The sequence below is a fragment of the Marmota monax genome, unplaced genomic scaffold, assembly GCF_021218885.2.
Source record: "Marmota monax isolate L192 unplaced genomic scaffold, Marmota_monax_Labrador192_F-V1.1 WCK01_AAM20220418_F8-fsc00015, whole genome shotgun sequence".
Taxonomy (NCBI): Eukaryota; Metazoa; Chordata; class Mammalia; order Rodentia; family Sciuridae; genus Marmota; species Marmota monax.
The window spans coordinates 15,216,269-15,231,269 of NW_026692194.1; the positions used below are offsets into that span (position 1 = coordinate 15,216,269).

At 33.0% G+C, this 15,001-nt stretch overlaps 1 non-coding gene across 1 annotated transcript; it reads left to right on the plus strand.

Annotated features, from left to right (window-relative positions):
- Window positions 1-13,955: 13,955 nt before the first annotated feature.
- LOC124080229 (U6 spliceosomal RNA) lies at window positions 13,956-14,061 on the plus strand. The gene has a single exon (XR_006847641.1). It is a non-coding gene; the product is annotated as a U6 spliceosomal RNA (small nuclear RNA).
- Window positions 14,062-15,001: the final 940 nt, after the last annotated feature.

Genomic DNA, 15,001 nt, shown 5'->3' on the forward strand with positions numbered 1-15,001 from the left:
CACAGTTTTTTGAAGAGGCTATCTTTTCTACAATGTATGCACCTTTGTTTAATATAAGATAATTGTAATTTTGTGGATTAGTCTCTGTGTCTTCTATTCTGTACCATTGGTATACCAGTCTGGTTTGGTGCCAAGACCATTATGTTTTTGTTACTATTCCTCTGTAGTATCGTTTAAGGCATGGTGTAGTGTTGCTACCTGTTTTACTCTTCCTGCTAAGGATTGTTTTGGCTATTCTGTGTCTCTTATTTTCCAGATGAATTTGATGACTTCTTTTTTCTATTTAAATGAGGAATGTTATTGGGATTTTGATTGGCAGTGCATTAAATGCATATAGTGCTTTTGGTAGTATGGTCATTTGTATAATATTAATTCTGTGTATCCAAGAGCAAGGTAGATCTTTCCACCTACTAAGGTCTTCTTTGAATGTTAATGGTTTAAACTCACCAATAAAAAGACATAGACTGGCAGATTAGATAAAAACAACAACAACAACAACAACAACAATATGCTGCCTCCAAGAGACTCATCTCATAGGAAACAACATTCACAGACTGAAGGCAAAAGGTTGGGAAAAATCATACCACTTACATGGACTGTGGAAGCAAGCAGGGGTTTCCATCCTCATATCAAAGTAGACTTCAAGCTAAAGTTAATCAAAAGGCATAAATAAGGACACTACATACTACTCAAGGGAACCATACACCAACAAGAATTAACAATGATAAATATATATGCCCCCCAAAATGGAGCATCTACATTCATCAAAAAAACTCTTCTAAAGTTCAAGAGTCAAATAGACCACAACGCAATAATTTAGGGTGACTTTAACATACCTCTTTCACCACTGGATAGATCTTCTAAACAAAAGCTGAACAAAGAAACTATAGAACTTAATAACTCAATCAATAACTTAGACCTAACTGACATATATAGAATATTTCTTCCTTCAACAAGTGAATACACTTTCTTCACAGCAGAACATGGTTCCTTCTCTAAAATAGACTATATATTATGCCACAAAGCAAGTCTTAGCAAATATAAAAAAAGTATAGATACTACCCTGCATTCTATCAGATCATAATGGAATGGAATTAGAAATCAATAATAAAATAAGAAATAAAAGCTACTCCAACACCTGGAGACTAAATAATATGTTACTGAATGAACAATGGGATGCAGGAGACATCAAGGAGGAGATTTAAAAATAATTAGAGGTGAATGAGAACACAGATACAACATGTTGAAATCTCTGGGACACTATGAAGGCACTTCTAAGAGGAAAGTTCATTGCATGGAGTTCATTCCTTAAAAGAAGAAAAAAATCAACAAATAAACGACTTAACATTACATTTTAAAGCCCTAGAAAAAGAAGAACAAATATATACCAAAAGCAGTAGAAGACAGGAAACAATTAAAATCAGAGCTGAAATCAATGAAATAGAAACAAAAAAAAATGACAGACCAAAAAGTTGGTTCTTTGAAAAAATAAATAAAATTGACAGACTCTTAGCTAATGAAGAGAAGGAGAGAGAAAACTCAAATTACTAACATATGTGATGAAAAAGGAAATATCACAACAGAAACTACAAAAATACAGAAGCTAATTAGAAATTATTTTGAAAACTTGTACTCCAATAAAATAGAAAACATTGAAGGCTTTGACAAATTTCTAGAGTCATATGATTTGTCCAAATTGAATCAGAATGATATATAATTTAAACAGATCAATTTCAAGTGACAAAATAGAAGACGCCATTAGAAGTCTACCAACAAACAAAAGCCCAGAACCAGATGGATACACAGCCAAGTTCTATAAGATCTTTAAAAGAAGAACTAATGTCTATACTCTTCAAATTATTTCATGAAATAGAAAAAGGGAGCACTTCCAAATTCATTCTATAAGGCCAATATCACCCTGATTCCAAAACCAGGCAAAGACACATCTAAAAAAGAAAACTTCAGACCAATATCTCTAATGAACATAGATGCAAAAATTCTGGCAAATCAAATACAAAAACATATCAAAAAGATTGTGTACCACGATCAAGTGGGATTTAGCCCAGGGATGTAGGGTTGGTTCAACATATAGAAATCAATAAATGTAATTCATCATATTAATAGACTTAAAGATAAGAATCATATGATCATCTCAATAGACGCAGAAAAAGCATTTGACAAAATACAGCCCACCTTCATGTTCAAAACACTAGAAAAATTAGGGATAAGAGGAACATACCTCAACATCTTAAAGGCTATCTATGCTAAGCCCCAGGCCAACATCATTCTAAATGAAAAAAAAAAAATTTGAAGACATTCCCTCTAGAAACTGGAACAAGACAGGGATGCCCTGTTTTACCACTTGTATTTAACATAGTTCTTGAAACACCGGCCAGAGCAGTTAGACAGATGAAAGAAATCAAAGGAACATACATAGGAAAAGAAGAACTCAAATTGGCACTATTTGCTGATGATGATTCTATACCTAGAAGACCCAAAAAGTTCCACCAGAAAACTTCTAGAATAAAGGAATTCAGCAAAGTAGCAGCATATAAATCAACACCCCTAAATCAAAGGCATTTCTGTATATCAGTGACAAATCCTCAGAAAAGGAAAATGACCCCATTTACAATAGCCTCAACTAAATAGATAGATAGATAGATAGATAGATAGATAGATAGATAGATAAAATATTTGGGAAACAGACTCTTAAAAACATTTTGCTTGCACTTGTCAAGTTGTCATCACTAGAAAATAGCCGAGACTAGAAAAAAGCTAGTCTCTGTGTAAGACAGCTGGCCAGCAAATGATGGTCAGAGGGATGAGACCTGAGCTGCTTGGGAGCAATGTAGTTAAAGTGGATGGGGATATGCAGTCGACAACTGAATTTTTCAGGCATACTGGCACATTAGAAATCAGGCAATGTCTTCCACTTCTCTCCGTGGAGAGTGAGATACTCTGAAATATCCTCCAGGTAAAAATAAGCCTTATGAAAATGGATAAAAGAGGAAGGATAAAATGAAAACCAGAATGCTATCTGATTCCAAAACTGGAGTTGTTCCTGGTGCATATTCCAGGTAGAAAGCAATGGATAGTAGCCCTGGATTTGCCATCTACTTTCAATTAAAAAGCTAGAAAGGTCCTCTAAGCTAGGGAGAGAGTGAAGCTGCAGCTCCAATGTAAAGCTGAGTCCATGAGGCCAGCACACCCAAAAGGAAGGAATTGGGATATTCTCTCTTCCTGGGAGAAAGATTTCATTTTATTCTTATATTTTTACCTTCAGGTGGCAATAATAGTATCCTCTAATAATTATACCCATAAATCAATCCCCAAACAGGTCTTCAAAATGAAGTTATGCAATGTCTGATAAGTAAAGCAGAGGAAACAAAATCTAAAATAGCAATAATTTATTAATAGTCTGGAAAAATGAGAGAAATGAAGCAATGCTCTCTCAGAGGATTGAATCCTCAAATAAAACTGAAAATACTCCTGTATGGTATTTGACTGCTAAGGAAATCGATACTGGAATTATAGATTAAAAAGTATGAAATAAGGTTGGGGCTATAGCACAGTGGTAGAGTGCTTGACTAGTCAATATCACTTAGAAATATACAAGTAAGAATTCTAAATATAATATTTAGAGTAAAACATCCACATATTTTTAAAGAGCCGAAGCTAAAGTGATACTATGTTAAGATGCAACAGTGCAATTAATTAAAAATTAATTTGAAATATCTATTAATGTAATTTAAATAATATTGTATTATAAATAAAAAGACTTCTGATTCTTCTAATGAGAACAGTAACAGGTCAACGTATTTTTAATATTTTAATACGTTTAGCAAACTAGTAATAGAAAGACACATTCTTTTTTTTTTCTTTTAATTGGAGATTGAACGCAGAAGCACTCAACCACTGAGCCACATCCTCAGCTCAATTTGTGTGTTTTATTTAGAGACAGGTTCTCACTGAGTTGCTTAGCACCTTGTCATTGCTGAGGATGGCTTTGAACTTGTGATCCTGTCTCAGCCTCTGGAGCTGTTGGGATTACAGGTATGAGCAACTTTGCCTGGCCAAAAGATACATTCTTAACATGGATTTATCTATAAAAACCTGCAGCAAACATTGAAATCAATGGCAAAATATTCAAAGCATTTTGTTTAAGTCAAGGAACAAGAAAAGAATGTTATGTATTCATCAAGTAAAGTTAGTTCAAAAAATACACATTATAATTATTTGAATGTATACTTATTTTAATGTCCTTGATTCTGATTGTTCAGAGCTTATTATTTTGTTATAAAATGTTACATCAATTACATAATATTGTATTTATGCACTTGAAATACGCTGCTTTTCTTAAAAAGATTTTTGTGGGATCCATTCAAATTGATGTTACATTCCTCTGTGGTATTACATAGAAAAATACCAATGAGATACTTCAGACTCATTATTAGAATTAGCAAGAGAGACTAGTTATGGAGCTAATGGCCACAAGAAGAATGATAAATAAAATGTGTAACTATATAACAGTAAATATCAGAAAATATTTTAAGATACATTTATGATAACAAAAAAATATGAAATAACAAATTTAATAAAAATAAAAAACATGGAGAAAATTATATACAACATAAAAATTCTAAATGAACAGTTTACTTAGTGAAATGTAAATAGTTCTCTGTGTTTTCTCAGCAACACATCACTGATAGCCAAGGTGATAATATTAATATAATAATAATAATATAAAAAGCTTTCTCAACTAAATCTTTGATCCACTTTGAGTTGAGTTTTGTGTAGGGTAAGAGATAGAGGTTTAATTTCATTTTGTTACAAATGGATTTCTAATTTTCCCAGCACTGCTTCTTGAGGAGGCTATCTTTTCTCCAATGCATGTTTTTGGCACCTTTCTCTAGTATAAGATAACCACATCTATGTGGGTTTGTCTCTGTATCTTCTATTCTGTACCATTTGTCTACATGTGTATTTTAGTGCCAATACCATGCCATTTTTGTTACTATTGCCCTGTAGTATAGTTTAAGGTTTGGACATCTCTAGTAATTAGAGAAATGAAAATTAAAACTACTCTAAGATTTCATCTCATTCCAGTCAGAATGGCAGTTATCAAGAATATAAGTAATAAAATGTGTTGGGGAGGATGTGGGGGAAAGTATATCCTCATATATTTCTGGTGAGAGTAAAGAATGGTCCAACCACTTTGGAAAGAGGTATGGAGATTCCACCAAAAACATGGAATGAAACCACTATATAATCCAGTTATCCCACTCCTCTGTCTATACCCAAAGGACTTAAAATTAACATACTACAATGACACAGCCACATCAATGTTTATAGCAGCTCAATTCACAACACTAAACTATGGAACCAACCTACTGCCCTTCAACAGATGAATGGATAAAGAAAATATGATTATATATATAACGGAGTGTTACTCAGCCTTAAAGAAGAATAGAATTATGGCATTGCAAATAAATGGATGGAGCTAGAGAATATCATGCTAAGTGAAATAAGCCAAGCCCAGAAAGCCAAAGGCCAAATGAATGTTTTCTATGATAAGCAGAATCTGATCCATATTAGGGGGCAAGTAGGGAAGAATGAGGAACTTTGGATTGGGCAAATGGAAATGAGGGTACAGTAGAAAAGATGGTGGAATGAGATGGACATTATTACCTTATATACATGTATGATTACATGGCCAGTGTGTCTCTGCACCATGTACAGCCAGAGGAATGAGAAGTTGTGCTCCATTTGTTTATAAAATGTCAAATGCATTATTCTTTCATGTATAACTAATTAGAAGAAATTTTTAGAAAGAGGGAAAAAAGTTTTCTCCACTAAAGACCTACTAAAATATGAAAAGACAAGATATGAGTTAAGGGAAAAACATTAATGATGCATATGATTACCAATGGACCAATAAAGAGAATATATAAACTGATCATACAAATAAATAAATAAGCCAATAAAAAGTTTAGGAAAAATATATGAATATGCATGTCACAGAAAAGGAAACACAAAAATATCAATGAACTATCAAGAGACTTTGAACCTCTTTAGTAATCCTGGCAAGGAAATAAAAAAGAACACACTGAAATACAATTGTCAACAAATAAAATTATAATGAATATTAAAGGAGATCCATTAGATGGTATATGAATATTGTTATAAACACTTTGAAGAGCAATGTGGTAATATTTGGTAAAGCTGAAGGTACACACATCATAATACCCAACAACTTCACAAAACATCTCATACATAAATATTATTTAGGTATTTTCATTAAAATATCAAAATATCCATTGTTAATCTGAAAAAAAAAAACCTATATGTTCGCCAAGGAAAACGTAGAAAAATAAATTTACGTAATTTTACATTGAATTAGGTTAATATATGTTATATGCTACTATATATTATAGTATATATATTGTATTATATAGTGTATATATTTTATATTATATAGTGTGTGTGTTTCTGTGTAGCCATTTCAATCAATATAAGTCTAATAAACAGCTGAGAGACTAAAAATAACTGGTGTGTATGTTTGAGTGCATGTGTGCGTTATTAGGATATCACATTAAGGGTTTTCTACCTCTGAGCTACATTCCAGTTCTGTTTTTATTTTGAGACAGGCTCTCAATAAATAACTGAAGCCAGCCTTATGGTCCTCCTGCCTCAGCCTCCCAAGTCACTGGGACTATAGGTGTGTACCCACATGCCTGACAAAAATAACAAATTTTAAGATATGTCACTACTACTGTAGTGAACATTTTGTGCATGCCTTTTGGGATATATTGGTATGAATTTCTATTGGATCTATATGTAGAGGGAATTACTCTATTATGTAATTTTGGTACTTGCATTATTACAAAAGAATCTGACAGTTTTTCAAATTGATATATTTGTTTACATTCTCAATATCAACATTCAAGAATTACAGTTGTTTCTTATCCTTTCTAACACTTCTTTTTCATCTTTGCAAATACAGCCAAACTTCTCATCTGAATTGTGATTATAACCACATATTTTCTGTTAAACTCAATATCACTATGGTCATGTAGTGATCTCCAAATTAACCACATTTCTTTTCCCCTATCTTAAATCTTGAGAAACTCAACTATCTCCATCAATATCCTATTCTCTGGTCAATACTCTTCCATACCATTTTTTCCCATAGTAGTTTAATTCATGGGTACAAAAGACAATCTACACAGGGCATCACTAATCCAAATGGTTCACTTATTCCCATTAAAGCTTCTTAATTCAATGTTATTTTGTAACTTTCTGTGATGTTTCACAGACTCATTAGCATAATTTTCTTTCTCAGTGAAGTTCTTGCTCTAAAGGAAGTTCCCAACAAAAGAAAAAAAAAAACTGTATCTCCTGCATCATGTTATGTTTTTCATTCTTCGTAATGCTTTATCTGTATGCAAAGTCCAGGTTTTACACATTTGGAAACTAATTTAATAAGTCAATCTATAAAACGTATTAGCTGTCTTGGAGCTCAGGAACATGAGTTAGCATTTAGTGACTAATTTAGATTCTGATGCACTGAAATATCTGGAAACTGCTTTACTAGAAGCTCCTATGTTGTTGCAACTTACCCTTTTAGTTTTATCATTTATTTATTTTAAATATTTATTTAAATCAATAATAAAATGATGTTATGTTGCATAGAGCCTTGAAAATCACACATAGCCTTTAAAAATAAGTCCTTGCCCTCTCTTAAACTTTGATCCATGCTTTGGTTATTATTGAAATAGTCTGAGTTTTAAAATGTGAATGAACTTTTAAAATGCCTTATGGAAAATACTAAATCCTTATGTCACCTATAGAGAGTTTTTAATTCATATATCAAATCTATCAAGAAATAATAAAACAATTATTGATGAAAAAAATAAAGTTCAAGTCTTTGATTAACAGAATTATTATTACATATAATCAGTGCACTGTATCTCTGGGTTCTGCATCCATAGATTCACCCAACTGCGGATCTAAAATATTTTTAATTGTCTTTTTAAAATATTTTTTAGTTGTAGTTGGACACAATACCTATATTTTACTTATTTATTTTTATGTGGTGCTGAGGATCAAACTCAGCATCTCTCAAGCGCTAGGTGAGTGTTCTACCGCTGAGGCACAACCCCAGCCTTTAATTGGGTCTTTACTAGACATACAGAGAATATTTTTCTTGTCATTATTCCACAAACAATAGAGAATAACAATTATTTATATAGCATTTCCATTGTATTAGGTATTATAAGTAATCTAGAAATCATTTAAAGTATACAAGATGGCTAGGTGCAGTGGCACGTGCCAGTAATTCCAAATACTGGAGAGCATGAGGCAGGAGCTTCACCTGTTTGAAGCCAGCCTCAGTAATTCAGGAAGCCTTTGTCTCCAAAGTAAAATAAAGGGATGGAGATGTAACTCATTGGTGGAGCACCCACCAGTGAATTACACCCTAGGTTCAATCCTCAGTACCCCCCTAAATTAAAAATGTGGTATATGTACACAATAGAATATTACTCAACCACAATAAAGAATGATTTTATGATATTCACCGAGAAATGGATAGATCTGGAGACTATCATGCACAGTGAATAAACTAATCCCAGAAAACCAAAGGTTAAATGTTTTCTCTGATATGTAGAAGCTAACCCACAAGGGGTGGGGGTAAAGGGGAAGAACAGAAATTCAGAGGATTACACAAAAAGCAATGAAGGGAACAGTGTGGGTATAGGAATGGGAAAGACATTCGAATGAGTCTGACTCGACTTTCCTGTGTACATACATGAATGTACCACAATGAATTTTCACATCAGATACAACCATAAGATTGGGATCCTAATTAAAATAAGATATATTCCATGTTTGTATAAACATGTCAAAATATACCCTACTGTCATGAAAAAAAATTCAAGTGGGAAATATAAGTAATAAAGCATACAAGCATGTAAAGTTATATGCAGATACTACACTATTTTTTAAAAGGTACTTGAGCATCTATAGATTTGGGTTTCCATGGTTGGGGTAGGGACCTAGAACAATCCTCAACAGATACTGAGAAATTACTGAACTCACTGCTTAACCAAGCTGTGTTATAAACTGAGGTTTGTCCCTCTGAAAGTCATATGTTAAAGTCCTAACTCCCAACATGACTATATTTGGAGATAACACTTGCAAGGAAGATTACTTAATAATATCATCATGATAGGTCCCTGATGTGGTAGAATTAACTTCCTAATAAGAAGAGGAAGGGAGACCAGAGATCACTTTCTATAGGCATACATAGTAAAGGCCATGGGAGCACACACAGATAAACTCCCTTTTTCCCACCATTGTATCCATTTCATATAGTGTTTGAAACTTGGTAAATAGTCAATGAAAGTATTGATAGAAGAATAAATTAAATGAATAGTTGAATATGATTTGAAATCTGGTAGTAGCATACAAAATGAATGGAAAAAGAGAAGGAAAAAGAATTAGATTTTTATAATAGTATTTTGATTGTGAAGACATTAAGAATCTTTACTAGGGACACCTAGGTGGAAAGGTAAGGAAAGGATGTATATAGATTATAAAAGCAACCTCCACACAGGATCTCCATGTAGCTTATACCTCACTGGATACATTAACAAAACTGAGCTACTAGTTATTAGATATAGTGAACACATTACAATCTTTATTTTATGTTGGCATTGTTCTTCAAATAACTTTTTTTATCACTGCAACTTCAGTCTGAATTTCCCAAAGACTATCATTGGGAAGCTCAGAGTATGGGATTTTTTTATTGGTAATTTGGATACAAATTTTTCAAAGAATTTACTATGGCTACAAAATCAGGTGCACATAAATTGAGATATAGCTCTAGTGTACGTCATGTTAGTATTTCCCTGCCTTTCCCAAAGACTGGACCCACAAGGCACATATTTATTTATTTCAGTTTAGATTTGTAATTCCCAGACATGGTATGCTTTTTTGCAAAACAACTGTAGTTGTTTAAGTGAAGTAATATTTTTAGCTCTTAAGGTGTATTTTTCAAAGACAGGCAACTGCTGTAAAACTTAAGTACCTAATATGAGTTAAGAGAAATCATTTTCCTAATATCTAAGGGAGTCTGCACAGGGATTCATCATTACCATTATCACTAGGCAATGTTAGCACCAGAAAAGCTGGATATTATTCACTCTGAAAGCTTTGAGGGCACACTATACATCACTTTCTTTCTTTTTAATAGACTTTAATAGAGGAATCAGGAGTATAGAGAACAAAAACTGCAATGATTTCCCACACAATCAAATTTTTTAACCACAAATATAATTTGTAAAATAGAATTTTTTTCTCATATTGGAGAATTAAATATAAGTAGATCCTTTTACACTATATTATTTAGTGTGTTGTCAAGAATATTAGAATTTTTACAGTTGAAATTTGCATTAACTGTGTTCTTTGATGGTAGAGATGAAGTTAAACATTTAAATACAACTTCCTCTCTGGTGTCCACATCTTATGACAGAGAAATATGGATCTTTAAATTGCCCAATCTTAATCACAGTGGAGACTAATAGTTTATTTTGGAAATAAGCTCATTTTGAAAAGAATCATCTTTTTAAAGATTTATAATAATTTTGCTTATGAAACTTGTCAATTTATATGTTTAGAAACTAACTCAGGGAAAAAAAACATGTAAACTACAGTTACCTATTGATTTGGGAATCCTGGTATTTTATAAATTCTTTTCTTATCCCAAATCAGGTATTGGGAAGGAAGGTTTGCAATATTTACTTCAACTCCATTTTATTCCCTTTTTTTAGGTCACTGTTTTTCAAATTTTCCCACATTTAAAAATCACCCAAAGCCAGGTGTATTGACACATGCCTGTAATCCCAACTACTCAGGAGGCTGTGGCAAGAGGATCATAAATTCAAGGCCATCCAGGGCAACTTAGTAAGACCCTATCTTAAAGTAAAATTTGAAAAAAAAAAAAAAAAAGGTTAACTGTGTAACTCAATGGGAGAGCATTTGCTTAGCCTGTGTGAGGCCCTGGGTTCAATTCCCAGGTTTGCAAAAAAATAAATAAATAAATAAATTTTAAAAAATTACCCAAGGATATTGTAATAATCCCAGTGTTCAAGCCACAACTCATGTGAATTAAATCAGAATCTCTGGAAAGAGGACATTAAAAATCACAAGTGTGTGAAGTTTCCCAGATGATTCTGATACACAGCCAAGAATGAGACCCAAAGCTCTTGACTCTGAATTTCTTCATTCTCATAATGAAGTGTGTTATATGAGAATATTCAAAGGTTGGTATAAAGGTAAAGGTCTAATTTCCATATTCAAATAAAGTGTCAAAAGCTCTGAACCTTTTATCTAAGATGTTCTGTGTCTTGTGTCCTTCATTTCCCTCTTCAAAGGCAAACTTCTTACTAGGAATTTTTCACTCTTAAGCACATGAGCAGGAGAAGGAACATGGTTCACTTTAGTAGATAAAGATCTATCTGCTTCTCAGACTTCAATTGCACTTTTCAAGAATTGATTCTATCTAAACAAATGAATGAAATGATTAGCAACTAATGCTAGCTTGAGGCCTCAAAATCTAATTTAAAATGTATTTAAATTTAAACATTTCACAATTGAAATAAATGGTTGATGTCCACAACAGTTAAGAAAACTATGTGCCAAATATCAGAATGCTGAGAAATCTTCATTCTGTGAATATTAAATTCTGTGTTAAGACTTTAAATGAAAATGTAAGCCACCATAGGGGAAAATATATGGATTAAAAAATCAAATACGAGACTCTTTATTTTATATAACATTTAATTGTCTAAAATACGTGTTCTAGTGAATTTCTCAGCACAAATAATAATGTCTGCCTTGAATCCAGCTATGGATTGCTATGTGCCTGGCCATGTGCTCAGGCATATAAATTAAAAAATATGTTTGTATTAATATATCTAGTTTTGAGCTGGGGAAATAGCTCAATTGGTAGAGTACTTGCTTTGTATGCGCAAGGCCCTGGGTTCAATTCCCAGCACCACACACACATACACACGTACACACCAAAAAAAAATAATATACACACACACACACACACATATATATATATATATATATATATATATATATACACATACATACACATCTATATGATAAAACATATTTAGAATATGACAATGGCCTTTTTGCTCAATATATACAATTCTGGAGTTTGTTTCTCTTTTGTTTTTGTACTTTTTAAAATTCATGTAAAATTTACTTAAGGTATTTTGAATACCTTTTTGAATGTACAGTTCTTTGTCTATTTTGAATGTACAGTTCTTTGAGTTGAATGCATAAAATTATGTACCAACAGGATATAAACTTTTGTTATTTTAAAGATAAAAGGATCTTTCTTTATTATGAACATTAAAAAGAAGTGTTGCAATTTTGAACTAAGTCACAATAAAAAAAAAAAAAAAAAACAACCTGAGACAAAACTCAATGATTGAGAAAATTAGATAAAATCCTCTTCCATTGAAAACTGACCAGAGAAAGATGTCAGGACATCATCACTTATATGTTATTTCTATATGACTTCTGTGAGACATCGGTTCCCTTAAACAACAAACCTTTAGGGAAGGGAATATTAATATGATTAATATAAACAAAGAACATGGTATGTGCAAGTGATATATTAAAGATAAGTATTTACTAGTCAATCTTGCAAAAGTAGATTTATATACAACTAGAAATATTTCAAGTTATTTATTTAAAAGGCTTTGGGTCTATATTTTAACATATGATGTTGAGCTCAATATCATATTCTAGTGTTTCCCAGGCACAGTGCTAGAAAGCCCTTTCAGGAAAGCATTTCATAAATACAGAAAAAGTTCCTGCCCTAAATATGATTATACTCTACAAGAAAGAGACAAAACGTCATTACAAAGAAGTGTGCTAATAGTATGAAGGATTATTGGTGACTGCAATTGGCGTGGCTCCCTCAAAACTTTACTAACATTCTTTTTCCAGTCATTGAGATGTGCTTTGCTCTTCAGAGAAAAATCGAATCACTTGTCACTTGAAAGCTTCTTTTCTGATATACTTATGCTTTAGTTTTATACATTTTCACCCTAAATCATAGTATCATATGTGGATATGCTGATGCTCATGAGAAAACAATTTCCATTGCAGCTAATGTTACTTGCAAGCTCTTTGAAATTGTACTACTAATGTGCTTTTCAGTGTTTAAGGTATACAATCTTTGGTGTGGGTTTTATAGAATAGGTATGAAACTTTATGAAGAAAATAAGACCTTTGAATGAATACAAAACCCATATTAAAATGCACTAAACCCCTTTGCTTTTCACTAATATATGCTCTCCCAGTAGCAGAGCATCCACAAATCTATTAATTTGATTTCTGCCCACTGCTACATTTGCCAAATGGAATTGGAGTTCATTTTCTGATGGGGGCATCATCCTTTCTGACAAATAATATGATTCAACCTTCCCAGCCTCATTGTTATTACTTTTAATTTTGCCAGTCAGGGAACTTTGTTTAAATTCACTTTTTCCTAGGAATCCTGCTATACTTTCTTGTAGTCATTTAAAAATGTAGCTGGTGATCTTGATAGTTCTCATTTTAAAGAGTAGAGTCTCTTTGTCCTCCGGTTAAATGTGGCCCGGATTTAGTAACTTGCTTTTAACAAATAGAATAATGTGTCATGAAAAAGAAAAAGTGTCATGAGTGATGGCGTATAATTTCTAAAATTAGGTCCAAATAGAATAGCTGCTTCCTTCTCCTCCTCCCCCTCCCCCCGCCCCCCAAGCCCCTGTCTGTTTGGGCTTGCTTATTTTAAAGGAAGCCCATTCCATGTCATGGAAGCCCTCGACTTCCTGCGGACAGGTTCATGTGGAGAGAAACCGAGATCATCCATTAATAATAGGTCTTTTGTGTTCACTTTGGCAGCACATATACTAAAATCAGAATGATACAGAGAAGATTAGCACGGCCCTGCGCAAGGATGACATGCAAATTCAGGAAGCATTCCATATTTTAAAACAAAACAAAAATAACAGGTCCCATGGGCAACTTAGGAAGACCTGTCTCAAAATTAAAAATATAAAATTTAAAATCTGGAGATGGAACTTAGTGGTGAGGGCTTGCTCAGCGTGTATTCAATACTTAGTACTGATATAAATAAACAACAACAACAAAAATCTAGGCCCAAGCCTTGTATTGTTGGCCATCTTGCAGTCAAATTTTCCAGTCTCAGTCAAACCTTCGTGGGACAGCATCCCTAGCTAGAACTTGGTGAGAAGTTACCGGAGAACTGTCCAGCGAAGAAGCTTAATATAATTAACCTATCGATTCCACCAAAGTTACTGAATACTAATTGTTTTATTACACTATATTTTGTGATAATTTGTCCAATAGCAACAGACAAAATACAATTTTTGGTATTCAGTAGTAAACATGGTTCTTCAACTATCTGCAATCATGTGTGGGGTTGGGGGGAGTTGAGAGGCAATTTTGGAATTGAGCAGTGGGAAGAATCTGGAACGATCTTGAGGGCTTTGGGCACCATTTTTGCCTTGCCCTCATTCTGCAATATCTTTCTCTCAGATGAGGTAATATGGCTGTTACTTTGTGTCCTTTTTGTCTTATATACATATCACCTTCTTAGGGAAATATTCCCTGACTACCCTATTTAAATTTTTTTAAAAAGAACCAAAACTCCTATTTCCCTCCTCTGTGTTATTGTTATAATTAATATTAATACTATTTAACATAATATACAGTACAGTTCTTTGTAATGACTTTTGTCTCTTCCCTGTAGAGCATAATCACATTCAGGACAAGAACTTTGTTTCATGAAATGCTTTCCTGAAGGGGCTTTCTAGAACTTTGCCCAAGACACACTAACACTCAGTGGCTCCATCTCTGATGAATGAAAAATGACCTTGGGTAAAGAAACCAAGTTGCAGGTTAGTGATTT